The 14,823-nt window shown below is 44.7% G+C and overlaps 1 protein-coding gene across 4 annotated transcripts in view; it reads right to left on the bottom strand.

Annotated features, from left to right (window-relative positions):
• ebf1a (EBF transcription factor 1a) overlaps positions 1-14,823 on the bottom strand; it is a 476,793-nt gene that overhangs the window by 229,836 nt on the left and 232,134 nt on the right. The gene's annotated exons all lie outside the window — the stretch shown is intronic.

The raw sequence follows: 14,823 nt of genomic DNA, 5'->3' as shown, positions 1-14,823 counted from the left end.
GCACACCCAAAACACAAGCTGCAGAGCTGGCAGGAGGTTTGGCCTCTAAAATGACAAAAGAATGGAGACACAAGAGACTTCAGATGCTGGAATCTGTAGCAACGACCAGAAGCCGGAGGAACTCAGCAGGTCAGGCAGCATCTACGGAAATGAACAATATTCGTTGCTTTGGGCCAGATGCTTCTTCAGCATCAACAATTTATTCATTTCTATAGATGCTGCCTGGCCTGCTGAGTTCCTTCAGCATTGTGTGTGTGTGCTGCAGTATTACAAAGCCCAAGGCTGAGAATGATCATTACTTAAATCCTGAAACACAAGAGGCTGTATATGTTGGAATATGGAGCAAGAACAAATCAAACTGCTAAAGAAACTCAGTGGATCAGACAGCATCTGCGGGGGGAGGGGGTGTGGGATGGTCAGTTGATGTTGCGAGTCAAGATCCTTCATCTGAAATGCTGGAATACTTGCATTCCTCCTGCTGTCATGGACAGAGTGTCGCATAGCTCTCTGCTAAACAACTTCCAAGTGAACTCATTCATTCTGGGATCCCAGTTACAGAGCAGAAGCAGGCAAGAGAGAGTTCGGAACAGTTTGATAGGATGACTCGCCACTGCCTTTCCCTTGTACCTGTGAGAGAACTTTGTATTGGACTGAGTCAGAAGTAGAAGATAGTTTCAGCAACATGAACTATATACCTTATATCACAGGCAGCCTCAAGTAGAACAAAACTGAATTAAGGATGTGGGGCAATTAAAGTACGTTGAGGAACATTCCGGTCCCTGATTTGGCTCTTTTATTGTGCCATGAACTTCAGTGGGACAGAACAGGATGCAACTATACACAGCACATGTGCCACTTGTAAAGTGCAGACCTGTGTTTATTTAGTAATCCTCATCAATTTAGTTTTAAAGACGTGTGTTTTGTGTGCGATGTGGCCAATAAAGCAGTGTTCTGGGTCAATGCTAGAGAGGTCAAAGTACATCAGGCGCACAAAAAAAACGGATTATGAAGACTCTGTGTGTCGAAAGTGCCAGACTTCATACGTAACCCCACTGTGATACTCAATCAGCACTCAATCTGTTAATCTGAGTGTAAAGTGAGACTGGCCTCTATTCAGCCTCAACAGAGATGATCCATCAACCTATCAGCAGAACACAATCAGAATTTTAAAAATCAACTGTGTTGAAAGTAAATCCAGCTTTTCCCCTTTTAAACAGATTGGCATAATATTTTATAATCAACCTCTGAGTTTTTCTCCCTAGCTTCTGCGTCCTAACAGGTAACATAATATCTTGCTGTAGCTAACTTCATACTAATAACTATAAACACAAGTGATTCTGCAGATACTGGAAATCTAGAGCAATGCACACAAAATGCTGGAGGAACTCAGCAGGCCAGGCAGCATCTATGGAAATGAATCAATTGTCGATGCTGAAGAAGGGTCTCGGCCCAAAACAATGACTGTTTATTCATTTCCATAGATACTGCCTGACCTGCTGAGTTCCTCCAGCATTTTGTGTGTGTTGCTTCACAGCAAATTGTGATCAATTTATTTCTTAACTAAAGTTATGACTTTAATAAACACCAGAAAGGCACTTTAATGTGGATTGTTATGGTGAATATTTGCTCCTTCAATGAACTCTGCTGCTGAGTCTCTCATCCAAATGCAGCCTACAGACTATTTCCATTAAGGGAAAATATGATACCATAGTCACAGGGTCATAAAGAAATCCAGCACAGAAATAGGCCCTTCAGCCTATCAAATGCACACCTAACATCAGCCACCCATATACACTAATCCTACATGAATCCTATTTTTTTAATTCTTCCCACATTCCCCTTCCGATTCTACAACTCACCTACAGAGTTGGATGATTGATTGAGTCACCTCAAAGCACAGCAAGTCTGTTCCCTTAGTTTGTAGCACTCACACACATTCCTCAGAGAAGGTGACAAGATTAATTATTAACCTCACACCAGCTTGCCACAAGGAAGTGTAGCCCTGCTGTCTTTAAGGCGAGATGTAAAATCAAGGATTCCCTCAGCCTTCTTCACAAAATATCCTGCAATACCGTCCCCAAGATCATCCGGTCTTAATATTTGATTCTGCAAATTGGTCACCATGTTTACAATATTTCAGGTTCAAAATATTGGGCAAGAAGCACTTGGCTACATGCTGAAGTAAAGAGTTAAAAGGTGGGACCCTAAACAGCATTGGTGTACAGAGCAATCTTGAGATCCAAGGCTATATCTCCGTGAAAGTGGCAACACAAGTATATAGAGTGGTAAAGAAGGTATATGGTATGCTTGCTTTCATCACTGGGGGCAGGAAGTATAAAAGTCAGGAAGTCATGTTGCCGTTGTATAAAACTACACTGAGTATTATTTGCATTTCTGGTTGCACCATTACAGGGTTCGGGCACAAATCTGCAATAATTGTACCCTCTGCTCATCCTGTCATGACCTTCCATCAGGGTTATAGCCTCATGAAAAATCCGGGCTGCGTGGTTGAAAAGGTGGAATCTCTGCATTAATCTATTGCATGACCATAAAGACGTGAGTATATCCCACTTGCGATTTCGACTCACTGGCATAACGGAAGCAAACCCAGAAAAGGAAGCAATAACCTTTATGGTGTCAGGAGTATCAAACCCATAGGCTGACCCCTACTCCCCTCTGATTGCGTGACCAGGCTAAAAGTAGATCGCATCAAACATATGAAGAGGTCATTTGGCCCCACCACCACTCTAGGCTGGATTTTTCTAATTTATCTACCAAGTCCACTCTTTCCTCAGCCTCCTGTATTTTATTTCGTCTAACTCTTTTTAAAAAGTTATTAATCAATCTGGTGCTGTCACTGTTATTGTTACCACAGCAGCTTATTTGCCACTTTCTCCTCACATGGGCCTACAGATACTCAGAATTCTAATGCTGTTTTCTGTAACTGTGCATGTCATTCAGTATATAATGCAGGCACCTAAATCAGTATTTCCAATATTATTAGCCACTACCAGAAGCGCTCATAGTGACTTTTGTCAAAGCACACCAGGATGGGATTAGAGAAGTCCTTTGAGGCATGTTTCTGCTTGCAATCTCCTTATAAACAAATATCATAACAGCCAAGTTAATTGCTGGAGAATCTCCCAACTCAGGAGCTGACATCTGAAAGTGCAATAAACTAGGTGCTGTTTAATCCACCCATTATGCAGGCTAATTGACTCAATTCACAAGTATATTCCTTTTTTCATTATCGGACCTTGTCAGCCCTTTGCTAGCTGTCACAGAAAGAGCTTTGGCATTCGTGATTGATCATTGATAGATTGGCAGTCAGATTAATTTAATTAAAATTGCCTCACTTGAGAAATGAAAGACAAAAAGTAAAGTGCTAATAGATTTGCTCTCATAATAAATGACTCACAGAGCTTTGCCCCACTTACTTTGCCTGAAATTCCCAAGCCACAAAGAAGGCTCTTGTTTTAATTGCATTGAGCTTTGCAAAGGCTTTTTGGTTCATAAGCAGCAGAATCTGCCTTCCAGTGATCAGCAAAACACTTACCCTGGGTTTCAAGCAAGCTAAGCTCCTCCCTAAGATTGGCCAAGTGAGGCCACTTCCTCAATTGTGCCAGCCAACTTTTCCCCCTTTCATTGGGAGTGCCACCAACAAGTTTGAGGTCAATCAATGCTTTCTACGTGGAACATCCCATGTACCCAAGGACAACTGGTCAAAAAGAGTGAGAAAAATGAGCACAGCCAAAGATATGGGAGTAGATGGCGGCGTGACGCAGCACGCATAGCCTCTCTGGTGAAATGATATCGTATTTGTTAAATAGGGGCCGTGCATAGTTCTGATTTGATGGAGACAGCTGTGAGAGCACAGAGGAACATCTGGAGAAACTTCTGAAATGCCCGGTTCGCTGCCGCTGCTACTGTGCGATCGAGAATATCCGGAGGGAAGGCCCCAAAATCCTCGGCTTTGCCTGCTGCTGGCGACCGAGGCTGGGGTCAAAGCGTTCGGCGGAGATGGTGCTCAGTGCTCGGTGTCGGCGGGCTGGTCGGAGCTTGAAGTTTTCGGACGACTCAGAGTCGGACTGTGGTTGGGTATGACAGGGAGAGTTTTCTTCCTTCTCTCGTCTGCGTGAGATGTGGGACTTTCGAGAGACTTTGAACATTTTTAACATGCTCACGGCCTGTTCTTCATCAAGTTACAGTATTGCTTGCACTGTTGTAACAATATGTTATAATTATGTGGTTTTTGTCAGTTTTTCAGTCTTGGTCTGTCCTGTGTTTCTGTGATATCACACCAGAGGAATATTGTATCATTTCTTATTGTATCATTTCTTAATGCGTGCATTACTAAATGACAATAAAAGAGGACTGCGTATCCTCGTAATCTAATCTAATTCTTGAGAAAACAGCAAGAGAATTAAAGGTTATGGGGAAAACACAGGTAGGAGGATCTGAGACCACAGCCAAATGAGACATGACCTTATTGAATGGCAGAGCAGGCTTGACAGGCCACATGGTCTACTACTGCCCATATTACCTGTGTTCTTATTTCATATCGAATAGAACATAATAATTAATATATTTTTTTAAATCACTTACTTCAAATTTGGTTTTTAAATGTCACTTACACTTCTTCCAGGTTTCTGATGCCAGCCTTCATCTTTGCTATGAAACTTTGCCGAGTATGTTTTAGTCTCCATACACACCTTGCCATTGATAGTCACATTTCTACTGGCCTAGGCACCGTTCACAACTTGCTATAGATTTAGTTACCATCTGAGCCTTGCCATTGAATGCAAATGTGTGAAAAGCCAGCAAGATACTTGAAGTACTGTGCTCAGACGTCCTGCCCACCTATAGAAAGGATGTTATTAGGCTGGAATTGGTGCACAAAAGATTCTCAAGGACAAGCTGGAGTTATAAGGGAAGACTGGAAAGGCTGGGACATTTTTTTCCCTGGTGTATTGGAGTCTGAGAAGTATATAAAATAGATCTAGATGTCATCACGAGGGTCATGGATAAAGTAAGTGATCACAGTCTTACTTCCAGTGTAAGGGAGTCTAAAGCTGGAAGGAAAAGCTGTGAGGTGAAAGGGGAACGATTTAAAGGTTACACACAGGATGATATTTATTTATTCGGAGATACAACATGGTAACAGGCCCTGTTGTTTTGTTGTTCGTCCTTCGTAGTCGAAGATGACCATGGCTTCAAAGTCAAATGGGAGATTGGTGGCTGTGGGTCCGGAGGTGACTGATGAGGCCAATCCGGGCCCTGAAGGCTCGCCCACATGTGGGACACAAGTGGGTGGGTGCTGTCGTGGCAGTGGATGCTGCTCGGGCCTTGCGCACAGCACGCTTTCGTTGCGCCTCGATGATGCGCCTGACTTCAGCTGCATGGGCTCCTGTGGTGATCTTGCTGCGCCAAGCTGGACGGTCGAGGGCAAGCGTCTCCCACATGTTGATGTCGACACCCAGGCCTTTGAGGGATGCTTTAAGGCAGTCTTTGTAATGTTTCTTCTGCCCCCCGACTGAGCGCTTGCCCTGACACAGTTCTCCGTACAGCAGCTGCTTAGGCAATCGGCTGTCTGGCATTCTGACCACATGTCCAGCCCACCTGGCTTGGGCTTTCAGCAGGAAGGTGTAGACGCTGCAGAGCCCAGCTCGTTCCAGGATTTCCATGTCGGGGACTTTGTCCTGCCACCTGATGTGGAGGAGTCTGCGGAGACAGCTCAGGTGAAAGTGGTTGAGCTGTTTGGCGTGTCTGCTGTAGACAGTCCAGGTCTCGCTGGCGTAAAGGAGGGTGGTAAGGACCACTGCACAGTAGACCTTCAGCTTGGTGGTAAGGCTGAGTCCTCTCCGCTCCCAGACGTTCTCACGGAGTCTCCCAAAGGCGGCGCTGGCTTTGGCAATCCTGTTGTTGACCTCAGCGTCTATATTCACTGCGCGAGAGAGTATGCTGCCCAGGTAGGTGAAGTTGTCGGCTGCCTGGAGGTTCTGGCCCTTCACCGTGATGTGCGGCTCCTGGTATGACTTTCCTGGGGCAGGCTGGTACATAACTTCGGTCTTTTTGGCGCTGATAGTGAGTCCGAAGTTGTTGCAGGCTTATGAGAAGCAGTCCATTTCACGCTGCATCTCCTGCTCTGTGCTGGCGTTGAGTGCGCAGTCATCAGCAAACAACAAGTCTCTGATGACAGTCTCTCGCACCTTTGTAACTGCCTGCAGGCGCCTAAGGTTGAACAACCTGCCGTCAGTCCTGTATCTGACGTGGATTCCTTCTTCGAAGTTACGGAAGGCATCTGTCAGTCTGGCAGAGAATACCATACTGAACAGAGTCGGGGCAAGAACGCAGCCTTGTTTGATGCCATTTGTCACTGGTTTCCGGCCTCCGACTCGTCGCCGTCATCCAGAACTTTCACCATCATACCGTCGTGGAACTGCCGGACGATTGTAATGAACCTGCTGGGGCAGCCAAACTTCTCCATGATCTTCCACAAGCCTTCTCTGCTGACTGTATCAAAAGCCTTGGTTAGATCGACAAAGGTCACGAAGAGGTCGCTGTGTTGCTCCTGGCATTTTTCCTGAAGCTGGCGCGCAGCAAAAATCATGTCCGCAGTCCCACGTTCAGCACGGAAGCCGCACTGGCTTTCTGGGAGCAGACCTTGCTCAAGATGTTGGAGAAGGCGGTTGAGCAGGACGCGGGCCAGAACCTTCCCCACAATCTTCCTTACAAGCCCAATGAACCTGCAACACCTAATTATAGCCATGTGACCAATCAGCCTTCTTACCCGTATGCCTTTGGAATGTAGGAGGAAGCCAGGGCACCCGGAGGAAACCCACATGGTCACAGGGAGAACATACAAAACCCTTACAGGCAGCGGAGCAATTGACTCAAGGTGGCGTCGCTAAGTGACAATTCTTTACATGAGGCTCCAATGGGAATCATCAAATATTCACAGTTAGGCCTACCTACAGCCAAACCCACAGTCACCGCCATGGATACCTCAATAAGGAGCATCACCTTAAGATGATTACAAAATCTATCAATCCTCAAAGTTGTTGGACACCAGATAATTGACTCAGGTCACAAGTGCAGTTTCCCTTTCCGAAAACGCAAGCAAGGAAGGTGTTCTGGTCTGCAGGCCCGAATGAAACACAAAGGCCTGCCTTAGATACCCACTCCAAACCGTCCTGCTGGTGAATGTACAGTCTCTGAAAAAAAAACTGAAGACCTCAGATCAAGATTGCAGTACCAGATGGACATCAGTGACTGCTATATACTTTATTTCATAGAAACGTGGCTCACGTCTGCCATTTCATACACAGGATTATAGCTCGATGGCTTCACCATTCTCCACAAAGACAGGTTAGTTGAGTCTTTTAAAGGTTTATGAGGTGAGTATGTTTCATGATTAACTCATTGTGGCACACAGATATGACGCTTCTGTCTTAGTTTTGTTCATCCAGCCTGCAATATCTAGCAGTCAGTTAACGTCATTTTATCTGCCGAGGGGGCTTTCCACTATCATCCTGGTAGTAGTAAACATCCCACCTCAGGTCAACATCAAGCAGGCACTGGGGATAGCTGAGCACCATGATCAGCAGTCACGAAACAGCACATCCTGATGCCTACCCAATCATTGCAGGGGATTTCAACCAGGCCACCTTGAGGAAGTCTCTGAACAAATATTACCAACATATCACCTATGGAACCAGAGAGGACAGCACACTTGACCACTTTTATATCACCATCCCATGCTCACACTTTGGAAAGTCGAATCACCTGGCAGTACTTCTACTCCTGGTGTATAGGCAGAACCTAAAAACCACAGAGCAGTGGTAAGGATGAAGAAAATATGGTCAAGGGAGTTTGAACAGCACTTGCAGGACTGCTTTGAGTCGGTGAACTGAACACTTATCAAGGATTCATCAAGACCTCTGTGGGTGAGTGTGTGCCTTTGAGAACATACCCAAGCCAAAAGCCACAAATGAACCAGGAGATTCGTGGTCTGCTGAGGGCTAAATCTGTGATATTCATGACCAGTGATCCAGAACTATACAATAAGTCCAGGTACAACCTACAGAAGGCTAATTTAAGTGCCATAAAACAATTCTTGTTGAGATTGGACTCAGAATCAGATGCATGTCAGCTCCGGCAGGGTTTGTGGGCCATTGCTTCCTACAAAACAAAACCTAACATCATAAATGGCTGTGATGAGCTGAATGCCTTTTATGCTCACTTTAAAAGAGAGAATAAAACTACACCTGTGTGATTCCCTGCAGCATCTGGTGACCCTGTGATCTCTGGCATCAGAACATCTTTCATGAGGGAGAACCCTCACAAGGCTCCAGGCCCTGATGGTGTACCTGGTAGGGCTCTGAAAACCTATGCCAACAACTGGTGGGAATGTTAAGGACATTTTCTATCTCTCACTATTGCTTCAAAAGGGTGACAATCATACCAATGCCAAGAAGAGCAGAGAGAGCTGCTTCAATGACTATCACCTAGTGTTACTCATATGAACTGTAACCAAGTACTTTGAGGGGTTGGTCACAGCCAGTATCAACTCCTGCCTAAGCAAGGACAGGGATCCACTGCAAATTACCTATTGCCATTACTGGTCTACAGCGGATATAATCTCACTGGCTCTCCACTCGGCCTTGAATCACATGAACAATAGCAATAGCAATATCTACATCAGACTGCAATTTACTGATTACAGTTCAGCGCTCAACCCAATCAAACCCTTAGTTCTAATTAACAAGCTCTAGAATTTGGGCCTCTGTACCTCTCTCTGCAACTAGATCCTCGTCTTTCTCACTGGGAGATCATAGTCAGTGCGGACTAGAAATAACACCTCCTCCCCACTGACAATCAACACCGCCACACCTCAAGAATGCATGCTTAGCCCACTGCTCTATTCTCTCTACGCCCATGACTGTGTACCTAGGCACAGCTCAATGGCCATCCATAAATTAGCCGACGACACAATCATTGTTGGTAGAATTTCAAATGGTGACGAGAAGGCGTACAGGAGCAAGGTAGACTTAGTGGTTGAGTGGTGTCACAACAACCTTGCACTCAGTGTCAGTATGACCAAGGAATTGATGTGGACCTCAGGAAGGAGAAGTCAAGGGAACACACACCAGTCCTCATCAAGGTATCAGCAGTGGAAAGGGTGAATAGTTTCAAGTTCCTGGATGTCAACATCTCTGAAGATCAATCTTTGGCCCACCATATCGATTCAATGACAAAGAAGCTATGAGAGCAGCTATACTTTATTCAGAGTTTGCGTAGACTTGGTGTGGTCACCAAAGGCTCGCAAATTTCTACAGATGTACTGTGGAGAGCATCACCATCTAGTATGAAGGGGCCACTACACAGGATCAGAAAAAGCTACAGAAAATTGTAAACTCTCCATCATGGGCACTATCCTCCCCAGCATCAAGGACGTCTTAAGAAGGCGATGCCTCAAAAAGGCAGCATCCATCACTAAGGACCCCCATCACCCAGGACATGTCTTCTTCTCTTTGTTACCATCAAGAAGGAGGTACAGGAGCCAGAAGACACACGTTCAAATATATACATATTTGTTATTGTAATCTATGTTTTTATCATGTATTATGTAGTAAACTATTCTGATTCTGATTCTGAACCCATGTCACTGGCTGGAACAAGCTGCCAAAGAAAGCTGTAGAGATGGGCACAGCTACAATATTGAATGGACATTTGGACAGTTTCGGGAATTAAAAGTTAATTTAGAGTTAAAAGGTGGGGGGAGGGGAGGAAGAAACACAAGGTGATAGGTGAAACTGGGAATGGGAGGGGTGAAGTAAAGGGCTGGAAAGTTGATTGGTGAAAGAGATACAGGGCAGGAGAAGGAGGAATCTAATAGGAGAGGACAGAAGGCCATGGAAGAAAGAAAAGGGGGAGGAGCACCAGAGGGAGGTGATGAGCAGGGAAAAGGGGATGGGGAATGGTGGGAGCATTATCGGAAGTTCGAGAAATTGATGTTCATATCATCAAGTTGGAGACTACCCAGACAGATTATAAGGTATTATTCCTCCAACCTGAGTGTGACTTCATCACAACAGTAGAGGTGGCTATCCCAGCATGTGAAGACAGACTTCGGCGAATTGAGTGGACGAGACTAATGGAAGGTCCAACGGTCAAGAAGGCGGTCTCCACAAACGTCGTGGAACGTGTAGAGCAGGACCTGACACAGAAGACGTCCTGGCCATCCACTGCGCCTAGTCCCATCTCCAGCCATATCGACTCTGTCTTACCACTGGATCCAGATGGGAATTGGGAAGAGAGAGTGAGGCTGACGCTGCGCAACTCTCCCTCACTTAAATCCAAATCACGCGCTAGTCTCCACACCATCATAATGGTGTCCAGGTCCTCATCAACGTCGATGATGGACGAACAAATGTCAGAGGTGGCCATGGATAGACATATTGGAATGGGAATGGAAAGGGGAATTAAAATAGGTGGCCACTGGGAGATCCCACTTTTTCTAGCAGATTGAACATAGGTGTTCGGCAAAGCAGACCCCAATTTATGTCGGGTCTCACTGATATACAGGAGGCCACCCCGGGAGCGCTGGGCATCGTATATGACCGCAACAGACTCACAGGTGAAGTGTCGCCTCATCTGGAAAGACTGTTTGGGGCCTTGAATTGTAGTGAGGGAGGAGGTGCATGGGCAAATGTAGCACTTGCTCCACTTACAAGGGTAAAGGCCAGGAGGGAGATCAGTGGCAAGGAATGTTTGGACAAGGGAGTCACGTAGGGAGCAGTCTCTGCAGAAAGCAGCAAGTGGGGGGAGGGAAAGATGTGCTTGGTGGTGGGATCCCATTGGAGATGCTGGAATTGCGGAGAATCATGTTCTGGATGTGGAGGCTGGTAAGGTGGTAGGTGAGGACAAGAGGAACCCTATCCCTGGTAGGGTGGCGGGAGGATAAGGTGAGAGCAGATGTGTGTGAAATGGAAGGGATGCATTTGAGGGCAGCGTTGATGGTGGAGGAAGGGAAGCCCCGTTCTTTGAAGAAGGAAGACATCTCCTTCATTCCGGAATGAAAAACCTCATCCTGAGAGCAGATGCGGTGGAGACGGAGGAATTGAGAGAAGGGGATGGCACTTTTACAAGTAACAGGGTGGGAAGAGGTACAGTCCAGGTAGCTGTGAGAGTCTGTGGGTTTATAACAGATATCAGTAGATAAACTGTCTCCAGAGATAGAGACAGAGGGATCGACAAGGGGAGGGAGGTGTCAGAAAAGGAGACCTTATATTCTGTCTGGATAGCCTCCAACCTGATGACATGAACATCGATTTCTTGAACTTACAGCAATGCCCACCCCTTTTACCAGTCCCCACCCCCTTTTCCCTCTCTCACCTTATCTCCTTGCCTGCCCATTGCCTCCTTCTGGTGCTCCTCCCCCTTTTCTTTTTTCCACGGCCTTCTGTCCCTTTCACCAATCAACTTCACAACTCTTAACTTCAACCCTCCCCCTCCCAGTTTCACCTTTCACCTTGTGTTTCTCTGTCCCCTCCCCCCCACCCACCTTTTAACTGTACTTTTCATCTTTTTTTTTCCAGTCTTACTCCTTTCCATAGATGCAGCCTGGGCTGCCGAGTTCCTCCAGCATTGTGTGTGTGCTGCTTGGATCTCCAGCATCTGCAGATTTTCTCTTGTTTGTACTGGGTGTCAATATCCCTTTGGCCAAAGAATCAACCATCAGAGAAGAGTGGTTTCACGAAGCTCTGACAGAGAAAGGAACCAAAACCCTGTGCCTGTCTGTCCCAGTGATCCACAGCAACATTCCTCATCAGAAAGTATCCAGCAGAGCTTCAGCTCAAAGCCAATCAGCGGACGAGTAACAAATACTGGATTAAGGCCCATCATGAAAAGAAGTGTTTGTCTGGAAGTGTACGTTTGTTTGGTAATATTTCTGCAAAGGACTTTGGGACATTTTCATCTGAGTATGCATTTAAAATGCAAATTGTTACTTAAAGTTTTGTGTATCTGTGTGCGTGGACCTCTATATTTATTTGTTTGTGTATACATCACATGAGGATAGACTACAAACACTGGTGATACCCTCCCTTCTAATGAATAGCCTGTTCAGACGGATAGCCACCTGAGAGTAAATGCAAATTGGCCGATGTACGTCATGCTGGCCCCCAGAATGAATCAATTCCTTCAGGGGAGAAAGGAAGAACATTGTGCAGGAAAACAAAATGTAAAATCAGTCTAAAATAATTAATCAATGAAACATAGCAATTAGTTTTGCACAAAAACTTACTTCAGCCCAAGGTGTAATAGAGCATTTGGTGCTCCAGGAAGGGATTGATTTGGTTTAGAATGGGAACTTAATAGATCACACTCTTGACAGTAGAAAAAAATCCATATATAAGTTCTTCCTTTCAATAACATCAAATGCTGTTTAAAATGAGAAAGCAAGAAGCCAGCACACATCCCCTGTTAGAGGAATACTTGTAACCCAGTGGTGGATGCTTGAAACACACTAACTGAGACAACAAAACATCTGTTTGTTTGACAGCTTACATGTGTTACAGTACTGAGACCTGACGGCATAAATTACTGCTTTAGTGTTTGTTGAAACTGACAGGCCACTGCAATTTTGAAGCTTTAGCTAAACACTTCAATAAGGTCCAAGTATTTTTTTCTTTACTTTTTCATTTGTACAAGCCAGTCATTCTCTTTACCACCAATTTCTAAGGTCATGCTAATTGACACAGTACAAGTAATTAAGCAGTAACTGTTCACATACTTGAAGACTCAACAACTATGGGCTTTTGCTAGTTTGACAGTAATGCTTCTTAGAGTCAACAGATCAGCAACCTTCCCTGGATCCAACCAAACACACAAGTGAAGTGCTGACTGTGGAATCAAGATAACAGTAAAAGTCATCACCATATGGAAATTAGTCTGAGTATTGAGTGGGAGTACTTATTAATTGAGCCATCGTATATATCATCCTGTGGACTCCCTGGTGGACCCTTGCCATGTCTGCTTGTCAAGAGTATTCAGCTAGACAAGTATTTCTTCACCATAAGACCGGAGGGTCCACAGTAAAAAGGACCTATTGTGTCCTACAAGTGACTTCCATTTCCTAACTACTTAAGAGCAGTCACATGCCTGCCAAGTTCCAATCTGAATGAGGCTAACATAGATGTGCTTTCAAACCTAGTTTTCTTGGAATGCTAATTAAAACCAGCACTGCATCTCTCTAGCAATTCAGCATTCGGCTTCTCTGGCTCATCCTTCTTTTCAAATCCTTCCATGAACTGGTTCCTTCCATTATCTTTTATCACTTGCAGCCCAATGCCCTCATTCTCCACCACCCCTCACTTCCAATACCCCATCATCAGTCCTCAGCTCTCCCGGCTCTCCCCACTACGGTCACTTTTCAACCTCACCAGCTCACCTTCTCCTATTACGTTGCTCTGTAAGATTAAGCCTTTTTGACCAAGTATGAAATCACTAAACTTAAAATCTCATTTATCAGATGATTACATACAAATTAGGAGCAAGTGCTTGGTCCTTCCGGTCTGTTTCATAACTTAATAAAACCATGACTGATCTGATTTAAGCTGCACTCCACATTCCCTAATAACGTCTCCCCACATTCATACCAATAATTTAAATATTGTCTTCAAATATTCTACTTCCATTGCCTTCTAAAGAAGAGGATTCCAAACCATCTGAGAAAGAAGGTTTATTGCCTCATCTATTTTAAGTGGCGAAGCCATTATTTTTGGACGGTAACTCCCCAGGCTAGATGCTCTCCATATCTAGGATATCAAGACCTATGATACTATTTGTTTCAAAAATCAGTGAGTGAAGCAGCAGCTCTGTGATGCTGCTGCAAGTAGATACTTTATTGTACCTGTAAACACATATACATACTTATGCATATGACCATAAACGCTACCTTTTGACTTTGACTTTGGTCAATAATCAAACATAACTTCCCCATTTTTGTATCCAATTCTCCTCACAATAAGTAGAAACTTTCACTCTGCTCTTGTGAAGTGCATGGGATATTTCATTATGTTGAAGGTGCTATGTAAATGGAAATTCAGTATTGTTGGAGCTCTGATTCACCACAGGTACATCAGTATTTATATCATTCTTCCTATTGAAGCCTGGTCAGTGACTGTCAGCAGAAGATGGGATGGGATGGGATGCCAGCAAGATGGGATGGGATAGTATAAGAGGAGATGTAGGAGCTGAAGCCAATGCCAATCCTGCACCTGCACATAAAGATATACATTCTTTCAGTTTGTACAAGGCTCTGCCATGTCTGCTTCTTACTGCTAACATCAGGCAGGAGATGCAGAAACCTGTAGTCCCACAACACCAGGTTCAAGAGCACCTATCTTTTTACAGGCACCAGGTTCCTGAAGTGACCTGCATAACCTTAATCCTACCTCAACAATAGAAAACTGAGTGCCACTATATGCTTGAATGGCAGGGGAAAACGTTCATAGAAACATTTCCGATCTGTTTTACTATGTACTAATGTTTTGTATTGCACAGCCTTTTCCTTCACTGCTTTGTGCAATCCATATATAATGTATATTCTGTGTGTTATCTCTACCTATATACATGCCTCTGGTGCTGTTGCAGGGAAGATTTTCATTCTACCTGTACCTCACCGTACTTGAGCACATGACAATAAACTCAACTTGACTTGGGTTGATTAAATCTTACCTAAAACCTAACTTTTAAACAAATTTGATTCAGGCCTCCCTGGACACCTGAGCCTTAACCTAATATCCCAAGCTACACACA

Source organism: Mobula birostris, chromosome 7 (genome assembly GCF_030028105.1).
Source record: "Mobula birostris isolate sMobBir1 chromosome 7, sMobBir1.hap1, whole genome shotgun sequence".
In the NCBI taxonomy this organism is placed as follows: domain Eukaryota; kingdom Metazoa; phylum Chordata; class Chondrichthyes; order Myliobatiformes; family Myliobatidae; genus Mobula; species Mobula birostris.
This window is presented reverse-complemented; position numbering and strand designations above follow the sequence as displayed.